The following is an 11,105-nucleotide window of genomic DNA, read 5'->3' on the forward strand; positions in this document are numbered from 1 at the left end:
TCAGAATTGAATTGCTAGATTACATGCTTAATATTTATCCTCCATACTTTCTTATACTCGTGGATTTCTTGTGGATTGTTTCTGAAATTTAAACTGGTACATTAGTAGGAAAACCCCCACTTATAAATGTACACCCATACTTGGGATGTATCTCGATTGACTATGATTGTAATGGACCTTCAACTTAGTAGTTATTGAATAGTGGTTTAAATTGAATATTGATGTGGGCCAGCCATCTAGGGGTTGTTGTGTCTAAAATGATTTTTAAGGATGGTCTTTTATCGCATAGTTTTGATATTTGCCCTACGTGGCTCAGTTTTGATATTCGCCCTATGTGGCTTTGTTTTGGTATTTTTCCTATATGGGTTCGATGTTTTATTTTTTGCAATCATGCGATGACAAGCCCTATATACTGAATTATGGTTGGCCATTAGTCGATGGGGTTCTGTTAAACATCCTAACGTGGTAGCCTCATGAGCCGGGGATGGTAGTATGGGACCTATGTCTGAGCTGTCGGCCTACGTTGGGTGATGAATCCCCCGTAGTGACCTTTGAGCTTTATCAAATTGGCTAGTTGTAAACTGAATAATAACAGATGGGTTAATCATGCATTCATAGCATACGGGCGATGACGGGTGGCTAATTTTGAATGTTGTAACACGTGCCTAATAGGATTTAGTTGGGGTATCGTTTCGCTAGCTCCCAGACCACCCTATCGACTCATTTTCGGTGAGTTTGGCACTCGCATGTACTATGTACTTTCACTGGTGACCGACCACATTGCATGGGTTTTGCTCAAAAGCTAACTAGATAAGTATCCCCAGTTGATGTGTACTCATGCATCCATGCATCTAATAAGACTGCATCATGTATTGTTTTGTATGCCTTGTTATGTTTTTTTACAACTATGCTTATCTAATGCGGGATGTGTAATCTTAAAGGGAGTTTACACTGAGCTAGTCACTCATTCATTAAATATATAACCGTACAGGTAGCACATGTGGTTTAAGTGATATGCATGCTCAGACTTGATGAGGAGCAGAGTACAATCACCAGAGATGCATGACTGTATTTGCCAAGAGGAGTTGTGCAATCTTGCAGCTCAAATTTATATGCATTTTGATATCTCTCTTGTATAAATTATGTAATTCTTGTATTTATTAGTTCGGAGACATTGGTTTGTATAAGTCATTATGGGCAGCCTCTTGTATACTTTAAATGTAAATGCAAATTTTCATTTATTTTGATTTATCCATTCTATACTAAACTGCTAACTCTGGAAGAAAAAAATATATATATGGAATTTGGCTCTCTATAGGTTAACACTCGGGTTTTTGGGAAACAGGTTATATACTCGGGTCCTGAAGACACGGGGCGTTACATTGTGATTGTCATTTGTACACTTGTTTAATTATGCATGTATTTGAATGTTTAATTATACATGCATGATTAGATGAATGCTTAGTGATTGAATAGGCCGCACATCCCACACACACATATATACACTATCTATATAGACTAGTTGCTTATTTGCATATCATTATAATCTATGTGATTAGACCTTCTATTGGCTTGGAAGCCTTAGAGTTAATTTTGTCTTACTTAGTTTAATTGTTAATTAATTTAAGTTAGGCAATGAAGTTTTTAATTGGCATAATTTTAAATAAGTCCTAATCATCATCCCTATAGGACTTAGACCTCATTCTCTAATGCCACCGTACTTCCGCACGTAACGCATTGCGGCCGATAACTGCAATTTCAAAGCTCTCTTCTCTGATGGAATTCCTCATTCAATCCTTGTGTTAAAAACATTCATTAAACATTCAAATCTCGGATTGAAAAATGAACTCCAGTATTCATTAATGCTCTATCAACCATCTTTAATGGAAAATCTACTATACTAGAAATGCATTGAATGCCTACCCTTAGGAATCCTAACCTTAACCATAAAGACTCATCATTAACAAGTCATGATTCACCTACCCATGACCCATACTTCAGCATCGTCAAAGACATATCATCTTCAAGGATGCAGTTTAAGGAAGATGAAGATGCTTTCATTATTCAGGAATATCTCCATTAAATGCACTTCAATAGGGCTCATCCACTTTAGGTAAGAAAGTTTTTTTGGTTCCATTATATTTGAAAATCGATCCTTATGTAGGATTCGTGAAATTATAGTTTTACCACTAAGGGCGAAGCTTGAATATATGGTTAATGTCCTAGAGGGGGGTGAATAAGACTTTTTAAAATTTAATTGGATAATTTACATACACTTCTAAACACTTACATAGAGTAGTACAAACAAGAAAAAGTGCAACAACTAAGTCTACTTAAGTGAAAACATCATTTAGGCATTCTGTCAAACATGTTTGCTGCAATAAAGTAAATCATGTATATTGTTTAGCAAAATATACCATATAAGAAATAAAATATTTAGCCCATTGTGTAAGATGTATAGTGGTTCGACTACCAACCACATACCCAAGCCACATGAGAATTTTAGAACTCTAAGACACATGCCCAAGCCACATGAGAGTTTTAGAACTCTAAGACACATACCCAAGCCATAAAATAAGAGAGCACTACCAAAAAAAGGATCAAAGGTTACAGATAAAAGCCATAGTTATGGTTATAGTTCGTAGCAAGACCGTAGCCATTTCTTTTGAAGCAATGGCTATGAATTAAATCCGTAGCTATAGAACGAATCGCTACGGATTAAATCCATAGCCACATAGTCTATAGCAAAATGCTTCATATAGCTACGAATAATATTTGTAGCTAAAAGTAGAACGAGAATAATATTTGTAGCTAAAAGTAGAACGAGATCCGTAGCAATAGGCTAAAGTTAGAAACAACTACGGTTTTCAAACTAGTGCTACGGCCAATATCCGCAGCTATTTAATATTTCAAAATAACTAAATTATAATAATTATGTACTATTGCTAGTACATGCCCCGATAGATCAACTCATCAAAGCTAATACAAATAAAGACTTCATGGCTTCTTAACCCATCCACCCATATCTAAACTAATACAGATAAAGAAAAATTGAAGAATCTAAAGCATGAGAAGATGAACATACGGAGTGATTCACACCCATCTTCCACATTGCTTCACCTTGCAAAACAGTTAAAATAAGAACAATTTGTCCAGCTAAACATCACCATCCAGCAGTCCATATTCAACACGGAAAAGCTCATCAATTGAAGTGGGGATTGTTTGATGGCCTAGATATGGACAATTGTATCCATCAACCAAGGAAACGTGTGGCCCACTTGCAACTCTCAAATAATATTATTCCACATTGAACCTTTGTTTTTTCTTCTTCATAGTTTTTTAAGAACCTAATCTGGAATATCAAGTAAATCTTCTTCCTATGTTCCGTGTGTATTATGGATGACAAATAGACATCCCACATCACCATTATATATATATATATATATATATATATATATATATATATATATATATATTAGAGACACCGAACCTTGGTATTATATATAATAAAAAAAAAGTTCCTTGTGTTATATAAATCTCATGAATTTTGGTGACTTAACTTCAAGATCATGAAAAACTCCCATAAATTCAAGTTTTGAATTCTGTTACAAAATTCTAATAAAACGACAACAAAGAGGCCAAATAGAAGAATTAGAAAAAGAAAAAGACAAAGGTTCAAGATTTTTCATACCACTTTTTTGAAAGAATTCTTGCATATCAAGAACAAATATTTGAAATGTTAGTGTTGTTTTAAGAATTTTAGAATTTGTATAGACAACAAAGAATTTGTCTTAACTACATCTCTGTTTAGAACTGGATATAGAACTGCTTACAGTGGAAATATGGATTGAATTTGGACATCTGCAGGAAACAATTTGCATTCTTCAGAGAAGATTTGGGCTTGCTTCTCAGCAATGGAATCTAGTGGTTGTATGTCATTGGCTGGCTACCTGCTCATCAACACTGCAGGTGAACATGGATTTTGTATTAGATTGATCATGGCATTGAAAAGTTAAAATCAAAGAAACGAAAAACTGGGAGTGGATCATTCCTGAAAGGTAGACTTGCATAAAATCATTCGCCAAAGAAACGAATATTTTACACGACCTTCAAGCAATTGATGAACGAAAAACAAATCCTTCTATAAACTTCAATTACGCCCTACCAAAAACCAAAATAAGCTTAACTTAGAAGTGGAGATAAATTTTATTTTTTTTTAGAGAAGAAGAAGAAGAAAGAAAAGGTCTCTGAATGAATGTCTGAAAAGAAAAGGATATGTTTTTGATAACTTCAAAAAAAAAAAAAAAAAAAACAAAACTTCAAGGCAGTGGTAACCTCAAAAAAAGATCATTTTTTGGATTTTTGTGTGTGCGCGTAGTGTGTTCATTCATTCATGTGTTATTATTTTTAAAACTATGGGAATTTAATTACTTCCAAGAAATATATATTGTGGCTATTTTGAAGGCAACCAGTTGGATTCTTCTCAGGAGTGATAGCTTAAAATAAAATAGAGAGGAATTGCAAGAAAAGAAAGACTTCTGACGTGAATATCTCCCTTACTAAATGCCCTCCTCATGCCAATAGCAGCTCTCAAATCCATTGCCTGAATATTTAGAAACCATGGTCCAACTGCCCCTCTACCAATCCACACCATTGAGCTCAAAGACTCGGAGCTAATGCTTTCCTGAATTGGTCCTGCCACAACCAACCAGTCTCTTTCTGCAGTTGAATCCTTGATCGGCATGACAAGAATCTTAACATCTGAAACCTCAAAACTTGTAACCTGACTTGACCTGATTTCCAATCGGCTAGTAGGGAATAAAATAATCTTAATAATCATTCACAGCTGATGAAAGGGATTTAGTAACTACATGTCTACATCTGGAAACATTGTGGAAAGATGGAGTACATGACAAGGCCTCCAATTTAGAACGTTGAAGTCTATCCATCTAGTTTTAGGCAGACATTGTATAATTGATGATCCTTGGGAAACTAGATGAATATCAGAATCCCTAATATGAGTGTCAAAACCATGAAACTGTCTCCTTTAAGAAAGAAAATGTTTCCCACTTTCTCTTCCTCTTCTTCTTCTTCTTTTGGAAAGGTGACACTTCCAAGGATTGAACCCCAGATCACTCACATGCACTATGCTGTCTCCACCAGCTCCTCTAACAAGCAGGATACCAAAAAAAAAAAAACACAGAGAGTAAAAGACGATGAAAAAAAAAAAAAAAAAGAAAATAAAAATGCGTCTTTGCAAAATGAAACATACTAACTACTATGATCTCATCTCTACCTTTCTTCGATTAACACACAGACAATGGGAGATATTCAGAAAGCAGGAGAATGTACAATACATTTGAATAAAAGAAAATTGAAGAATTTAAAATATTTATATATCTGCTAATATATTTTGCTAGTATATTTATATTTAATATAAAAATAAAACTTGTTAACTGTCTTTTATAAAAACTTATATCTAGATTTGAAAATGATAATTGGTTTTCATGTATTTAATCAGTTTCTCGGAAACAAAAAGAAAAAAGAAAAAAAAAAAAAAAAGAAAAAAAAAGAATGATTCCCAAGTATTATTTTCTTAGAATTGGTTTCTACAAGGAGCTAGACTGCGAGAGGGGTTTGGAAGTTGAAGTAGATCTCATGCCTTTAAGGGCATGTTTGGATTACACATCGATCCATAGCTCAAGTGGAAGACTGAGTGAAGATAACCTCGTTTCAACACTAAGGTCTTGGTATCGATTCCCAAGTGGGGTGTGGCTAATAGTGGGGTGTACTAACAATGGGGTGTGTATAAAAGGGCATGCCTTTCACACGAAGTACTTTTAGTAATGAAGGTCTCTTTCTTGGTTTATTTCTACATAATTTCAAAAGCAAAGGTAAATGACTAATCAAAGAAAATTGAAGCCCTCACTGTCGAATTAGCTGCTCCATCAGAATGTGTATTTTTTTCTGCGTTTGCCTAACTTAAAAATTGATAAGGTCATTTGGGGTTTTAAAATTTGTTTTCTACGTGCAATAATGCTTACAAATCAACATCGATATGAGAAAGAAAAAAGAAAGAAAGAAAGATTGGTAAGTTACGCGTTGAATATTCTGAAGCATCTTCCTATGAGAGTGTCATGCTGCAAAATTGTATTGAAAACCAAAACAGTTGATTGAGTTATTCTGGATGTGTGGCTTTGCTCCAATGGATGTTTATGATTTGGAGGGATGTTACTGCAATGCGGACGCTTCATGGAGTTTCATGAAGTGCTAACTATGACATCCCCATTGTACATGTGATTCATGTCTAGGGTTATCAAGACTATTGATATCATGGGCCATAGTCCACAAGTCAAAGAAACTAGAAACCCATTCATGACATAGATATGAAAGATTAACAAAAGTTTGTGTAAAAAATGAGCACTTGTCTACATTCAATTGGAAAACCCAATAAAGATTGGGGCTGTTGGATCATCCAAACACTGATTTTTGTCAAATCGACATGTAGGCCTGAGATATCAATGGTGCAGATCTCCATACATGTTGGAATTGATAACATTTGGGGCATAATTGAATGCGCAAATGAATTCAATTGCAAACATTTAATTCAATCAAGAGGAAATGACTGAATTACAATGGCATTTCCTAGTGTTGATAGTGAGGAATTATCCCTCAAATTGCAACTACATTCCTTTGAGGTCCAACTTGAAAGTTACATGACTGAAACTATTTTAAATCCCACTCTATTAAACTAATAGTTGCAATTGAATTAAGGAGTGCATCCAAATGCAACTTTACATAAATGCACACAACTAATCATCTCTCTAGCATTCTATCTTCACATATGAGAGGCATTTGAATAGCCTTACCTACGAATCTGATTGCAATCTGCATACACAGAAGCTCATCCAAACATGTCTGAAATTGATAAATAAAGAAAGTTACAGGTGAGATTACCGTGCATTAATCATGAATCTCGAGTGTATAATTAGCATTGATTCATGCTTTCCAATGGTTCCATGCATTAAATGCATTCATGGAGATCCTCGGCATCCGTCCATTGATCATTGCAATTTTTCATTTTACTCCCAAAATTGCAACTCAAGAAGATAAAATTTTGCAATCTATAGAAGAAAATGTGCCAATTTTCCAAAAAAAAAAAGAACTGAAATTCAACAAAATTATCATTATTCTAGGGAATTCAAGTACAACGAATATTTAGTTTTTTTCCTGAATAAACGGTTCCATTCTCGTCGGTGTATGCCGCGTGTATGCAGTGATATGGAAGCAGGACAACTCCTATGTCTCAAAAGGCAAGTGGACCTTTGCATTCTAATACTCCATTCAGGTTCATGATTGTTCTATCACTCTATTCATGATCTATATTTTACAGCCAACTACAAGCTTCATGTTAGGTGCAAACATGGAAATATACAAATCTTATGCAGAGACAGCAATATAAGTTGGAAATTAAGACTGATGATTACTTTACCCATCTCTTTTAGCTGTTTTGGAAACACTAAAACAGCGGAAGCATCAACCGGCATTATCCCTAAAATCTCTAAAAACTTCTCAACCTGAAACAAAGGGTAAAAAGCAATGAAAAAAAAAAAAAACTGAGCAAACGTGATTCAAAGCTCTATCAGACACCATACATATCAGTCTGAAAATCATTCAGGCATTTCCTACTTACCCTTCCTAATGATCTTACCATAGTGGCCAATGACTCTTCCCATTCTACAGATTTTTTTGGTTACAGAGGACCCACACTAGGCAGGAAAGAGCAGACAGCTACTGATGCATTCCAGAGTAAACAGGGCAGGTAACTTCATTCACAAACAATATAATGATGCAATTAGGCCACCCGTGACATGCATATACAAGCAGAAGTTCACAAACTACAAAGTAACAGCCCCTAAGTCCTTATGTTACAAAACAAATGCAAAAAGAGTACAAGAAACATAAAAAAGTTACCATATTTAGTTCTGGTGCATGACAATGACCTTGGTAGATGTTGTGAGCAAAAATAACAAGTTACCGCTTCTCAAATGTAAAATAAGAAATATCACCACTTTTGTGGTATGCATCATTAAAGGAAAAGGGAAAAGGGCAATTAGCAGTCATGTATGATAGTGAGAATTGCGACGAGTTCAATTTCAAAACTGTTCGTATGTACACCTTGAAAAAATAATCCATGCAAGGTGAGTTTGGATGTGAAATCAAATTGAATTACTTCTTTTTATGCACAATTCAAATCAAATTACCATTAAAAGTCAAGTAATTGCCCAATTGTGATTTCCTTTCATGGAATTCATATTTATGGTTCCTCTGCTCTGAATTACAATTATGTTACTTCCAAGTTGGACTCAAAAGCAATACGCTGCAATTTCAATGCAACTTCATTATTATGAATGGCCTGGAAGCACCCATTAACTTTTTTATTAAACTGAATGTTCTTTCTTTTCTTTCTTTTTTTTTTTTTTTTTTTTTGAAATGCATGAATGTTCACAACTTAATTCACTCCAACATTCAAATGCAGCCTCAAAGTCAATATTGACCACTGAGTATCCATGTTTTTCTTTCCTGTTATAGATGGTCCCAGCAGCAAACTATGAGAAATCAAATGAAATGTAAAATTACAACACCCTAGTAATGCAACTTATCAAAATAGATATAATATACACGAACTGTCAGTGGTATGGAACACCCTTCAGCCGTAGCAACATCTATTTGAAATGAAAATTTTAATTTAAAATGTACTAAGCATGCTTCACTTAACATATGATATCCGAAGTAGTATATTTCAATAGAATCCGATCAACCAGTCAAAAAGTGTCTAATGGGGCTGGCTATCAATAGATTCTAACCAAAGAAAGAAAAATTACGGTTCTTTTTTCTTTGGTTGTTTATCCGTGCTTTTTTGGCACTCTTAATAAATTACTTAGTCTTCAAAAAAAAAAAAAAAAAAAAAACAATAGGTTCTAACCAGGTTACTCAAGTCACCTAGCAACACCATAGTGAACTGCCAATCAAAAACAAGCAACATACATTAAATCAACTATTTCCCCAAGTTGTTGATATTGGGGAATTGACATATTCGTAGGTAGCTGGAAAATAAAAACCACCTAGATATGGCTCGTAGACTAATTGCATATTCAAAATGCCAGTTGGTAATGGTCAAAGTAATCTCAGATACATTAAAGTTAGGCAGATGTATGAGTGGAACAATACATGGTCATCTAAAGCATTTAAAATCACTTCATGGGGCCCATTAGAGATATGAAATTGCCTAAAGTGGTGGGACCCCTCATGAAGATGGGACACGAAATGAACAGGTCGGATGTCCAATCTGCATCTCATTGGCTCCACAAATAATCAGGAAGGTTTTAATGGATACGTGTCCACTATCAACTGTTTTTCTGTCATGTGACCCACCTAAGTCATGGATCAGGCTGGATTTTGGGCTCTGGGCCTAGCCAACAGGTTCATTTGAGGGACAAGGTGGACAACCTACACTGCTCATGGTGGGGCCATAATGTTCGATCTTACAGTAGCTTGCATGGCTGCATATGAACATATGTGTAGTGTAGTAATGCAATGTATGTTTTATGTATGTACATACAGAGACAATCCATTGGCATGGGTTTATGGAAGCATTCCTGTGCAACTAGTACTGTCAATGAACTCAGGAGGTGGGCTAAAACAAATACTCGCGTTTGGGAAATGGCATGTTGAAGAATGGTTGTAATCAGGAGTAATTAGGACTCTCAAATTCTCTCTAATTAGGATTGTCCCTCTCTTCTCATGTAAATAGTTGTGTTTTACATGACTTTTTTCTCCTCTCAGGAGTAATTAGTGTTATAGCTCTGTTTATTTATATCTAGCCATACCCAAAAAAATATCAATAAGAACATCTTCTCTCTAAGTAGCGTTATAGGAAAATTCAGAATTTTTACTCACTAGGTTTTTTTTTTTTTTCCATCTTATCAAAGCATTTTCTCTGATCTGATCTGGGCTCTTTCTAGTTTCCCACGTAGCACCAATCACCCTGCTGCAACTCAAGACTGCAATCCCCCAACACCATCACTGCGAGCAATACCTGCAATGCCCGAAGACCATCTGCTCCAATCAGATGCCCATCTGCCGAACGGACAGATCTCCTCGTTGCTGCTTCTTCAATCCCAACGACACCACCACCACAATCCCAGAAATATGAACATTTCATCAAATAGAAAAATAATTTTTTTAAGAATTGATTAAATATGCAAAACCTTAAGGATTAAAAAATGAAAATTTCATACTAAAACTTTGATTGGGGTTTGAAAATGGGTTTGAAAATTCAATGTTTGAGAGAGAGAGAGAGAGAGAGAGAGAGAGAGAGAGAGAGAGAGAGATACCAACGACGAGTTGCTGACTTAGTGGATGATCGCGGGAAAGATAGATTGCTGGATTTGGGGAACAAAACCCTCTATCAACCCTCTCGCAGTGAGAGAGAGAGAGAGAGAGAGAGAAAGAGAGGGAGCGCGGGAGATCAAGAGAGGGAGAGGGAGAGGCCGAGGCCGAGGGAGTGTGAGGGTGAGGGCGAGGGCGAGGGCGAGGGCGAGCGTGAGGTTGAGGGAGAGGCTGAGAAAGAGAGCTGTTTTGGTTTTTTGTATTAAAAAAATGGGGGAGGCAGAGGGAGCACGGACTGTCCTAATAAGAGGCCACCATGATATATGACGTATGTGGTTTATCCACTCCGTCCATCCATTTTAACAGCTCATTTTAGGGCTGCTTTGAAAAAGAGTAATATCGAAGCCATAAGTTGACCACACAACACATTAATGATATAAACTTAATTTCCGTTGTTTCTTATAGTGCGGTCCACTTAGGCCTTCGATCTGCTACTTTTTAGGGCTCATGCTCGAAATCAGATGTCAAAATCAATGAGCGGCTTAAATAAAACACATATATTGCTAAAAAAGGTCATAGTGGGGTAATAGGTTTTAGCTAAAGATTAAATAGGTAGCACACTAGCTATAGTTTATATCCTTAGCAAAATACTTCCATAACCTGTAGCCTTTACTCCATTTTTTGGTAATGGTGGTATTACATGGCTAACTTAA

General features: G+C 35.7%; 1 long non-coding RNA gene across 5 annotated transcripts; it reads right to left on the reverse strand.

Annotated features, from left to right (window-relative positions):
* Positions 1-3,651: 3,651 nt before the first annotated feature.
* LOC131246078 (uncharacterized) lies at positions 3,652-10,526 on the reverse strand. 5 transcript variants are annotated; one of them, XR_009171150.1, is made up of 5 exons: positions 10,398-10,521; positions 9,961-10,173; positions 7,493-7,577; positions 6,870-6,918; positions 3,652-4,161 (listed from the first exon to the last, which is right to left on the reverse strand). It is a non-coding gene; the product is annotated as an uncharacterized LOC131246078 (long non-coding RNA). The 5 variants fall into 5 exon arrangements; XR_009171151.1 differs by having other exon boundaries at positions 9,957-10,173; XR_009171147.1 differs by having other exon boundaries at positions 6,870-7,577; positions 10,398-10,526.
* Between the last annotated feature and the right edge of the window lie 579 nt (positions 10,527-11,105).

The sequence above is a fragment of the Magnolia sinica genome, chromosome 5 (genome assembly GCF_029962835.1).
Source record: "Magnolia sinica isolate HGM2019 chromosome 5, MsV1, whole genome shotgun sequence".
In the NCBI taxonomy this organism is placed as follows: domain Eukaryota; kingdom Viridiplantae; phylum Streptophyta; class Magnoliopsida; order Magnoliales; family Magnoliaceae; genus Magnolia; species Magnolia sinica.